Raw genomic sequence first — 2,964 nt, 5'->3', positions numbered from 1 at the left:
TATGTATGCACTTGTAACGCAATAAGTATACCAAAAAAAAAAATAGTGTTGAATGATGACCCATTTATGACGGTGCATGTGTATCCCATATTCGTTATCGATCACTGTCAAGCAAGGATACAATTTTACCAAAAATGGTCCAAGGGGTCGTTTTGGTATAGATCACTGCCAAGCAAGGATAAATATTACCATACAATGTCAAGGACAAATGCAAGTCGAATGAATCGTTTTGAAAGGACTATCCCATGTACGCGTCCCATGAACCCCACATTTTTTCTATATATTTAAAACTATCTAAAAAAAAACCACTTTCCACATTCAAAGCTGTCTGATTTCGCCCTATGATGTAAAGATCATTTTGAAGAGGTATTTAAGCAGATATATAATATAAAAATTGTGGATTTCTGGTCAAACCATGAGAATTGAATAAACCTTTGAAGGACGGAGCGTTGAGATTGGACGAGTGTGCCGAACCGGGGACGAGTAAGACCACCAGTATTTTTTAATCAAAATACAGCTTTTCTCAATACAAATGGGTTCAATATATATCTTATTAACCACTTTATACATCAACATGAAAAAGTTTTAGTCGTATAGCATGTTTTTGACTATTTTTGTATTAATTATCTCGCAGATAAAACTCCGTGAAGAGATATACTTTTAGCCGTGAAATGTCAGATTTGACATATTTCGCCAAAAATCAATATATATCGTGTACATGAAGCTAGATCAATATACATGAAGCTAGACGCCAAATTTGAAATTTATATATACATATGAGAGTTAAAACTATAAATATTTAAATATTAGAGATAACGAGAACCTATAGAGCAAATTTTATAAAATATAGAGTGAATTATAGGCGTTTAAACAATTAAAATCTGAAATGGGCATATCAAGGCGAAAAGGTTGAAGATAGATCATGGTAGCCTTACGTACCGTCATAGACGTCACCGTATCCGAGATTCTGGATATTTCATACGCATTGTATACGATATTTTATCTCCAACGTAATGGCAGACGATACATTAACGTATATTGACGACCAAAATGAGCAATATGGCAAAGTATGAAAACGATCGGATAAGAGATAAAAATGACCACTAACACGAAAGCCATGTGAAACGTAAAGGAGGTAAGTAAAAATAACGACGAGCATCGACATGTGAGCGCACATGTGTAAGGCCAACAGGCGAATGCATGACCCAATGCGCCACGCACCTAAAGCGACGAAAGCAATAGCTTACGAAAATATAGCCTTCTTTTTCTCTCGCATTGATTCATCGATCAACAAGAATGTGCAAACGAACAGTCAAAAACATGACTTATCGCTACCATCTTTAAATCACACTTTGGAACGTAGAAATGTATGTATTTTGTATTTGTATTTGTATTTTTTTACGATGTACTTCTTTTCTAAATCATACAAAATCTATTAAAATTAATTTCTTGTAGTTCATTCTAGGAATACAATAAATATAGGATGTATAGCTTTAAAAACCACATAGTTATGAGGAAAAACGTAAAAATTGGGGCACTTGCATACCCCAATACGGTGAGGGAAGGTTAACAATCATTATATAACGTACCAGTGAAGTAGAAATATATAAGAGAGATAAAGTGAGCCTATAATGCAAATTTTATAAAATATAGAGTGAAAAAAGAAAAAGTTATAGGCGTTTAAACAATTAACATCTGACATAGCGAGAGGGTGGCGAAACGGGAAAAAACGATCGGCACTTGTATACCCCACTTCGGTGAGAGAGAGTTAAAGATACACTTATGTTTCTTAATTTATTGGTCTGAACAGTCAGTGCCTTCAACCATGACGCAACTGGCAAATGCAGCAACCAAGAGGAAAGAATCCGTCCAATATATCTCTGTAAACATTGGTCCCAATTATTATAAATTAGTTAAACGCTATAGAGGCGAGTAAGCAGCACGCTTACTTATGTACATACATACATCTAAACATCATGATTCATGACAGTTATTGTATTCGAGATTTTTACACTCGTAATGATGACTTCTGGTCTTCTGCGTTGCTCCAGATCTATCTGCGAGTCTGAACAATAACCATGTGTAAATGTTTTGAACACTCAAAAGTTTATTACGCGTCATTTGAGCTGGCGTGTTTGCGTGTGGTGATTCGGTTGAAAAAGACGAACCATGTGTTGTTTCATCCGCCCATTACGTTCGTAACACCTATTTTTCCCCTCGGAAAGTTGGTTGGTCCATCGAACGCCGATTCTCAAATGATACGATCGTGAATAAATTGGCGATTGTGCCCTGCAAATGGACCGAAAAATGTGCGCTCTTCAAATAATTGAGTAAGATATGTGTTTTGTGTAGGACCTTGTTCTAACAGGTGCCTTTCATATTATATTATAACTAAAAATAAACCGTACTGCTCAAAAAGACCATCGTATTTGATGATATGTAATTTAGTATAACTAATTAATAATTATATGTAAACCTGTATGTAGTAACCTGATTAGTATCTGTTATTTCGGCAGATCTGTCGGCACGCGAAATGACAGATATAAACGTCATTCGGCTTTTGGCCGAAACACCACGATATTCGACTTAACACAACGCTATTTACCATTCATTTTAATCTTTGAATGACGAGCGTCAAGACCGATTGAGTGTCCCGAACCGGGGTCGAGTAAGACCCCAGTATTTTTTTAATCAAATACAGCTTTTCTTAATACAAATTGGTTCAATATATATATATTATTAATAATAATATACATCAACATAAAAAAGTTTTAGTCCTATAGCATGTTTTTGACTATTTTTGTACTAAAAAATAACGACAAGTATCGACATGCAAACGTACATAGGTAAGGCCAACAGGTGACTGCATGAATCAATAGCCACGCGCCAAAAGCGACGAAAACAATAGCTTACGAAAATATAGCTGTCTCTTTCTCTCGCATTCATTAATCGATCAACATGAAT

At 35.3% G+C, this 2,964-nt stretch overlaps 1 long non-coding RNA gene across 1 annotated transcript; it reads right to left on the bottom strand.

Moving 5' to 3' along the window:
- Positions 1-1,400: 1,400 nt before the first annotated feature.
- On the bottom strand, positions 1,401-2,553 carry LOC143913750 (uncharacterized). The gene is made up of 3 exons (XR_013260764.1): positions 2,477-2,553; positions 1,966-2,289; positions 1,401-1,880 (listed from the first exon to the last, which is right to left on the bottom strand). It is a non-coding gene; the product is annotated as an uncharacterized LOC143913750 (long non-coding RNA).
- Between the last annotated feature and the right edge of the window lie 411 nt (positions 2,554-2,964).

The sequence above is a fragment of the Arctopsyche grandis genome, chromosome 6 (genome assembly GCF_051622035.1).
Source record: "Arctopsyche grandis isolate Sample6627 chromosome 6, ASM5162203v2, whole genome shotgun sequence".
Taxonomy (NCBI): Eukaryota; Metazoa; Arthropoda; class Insecta; order Trichoptera; family Hydropsychidae; genus Arctopsyche; species Arctopsyche grandis.
This window is presented reverse-complemented; position numbering and strand designations above follow the sequence as displayed.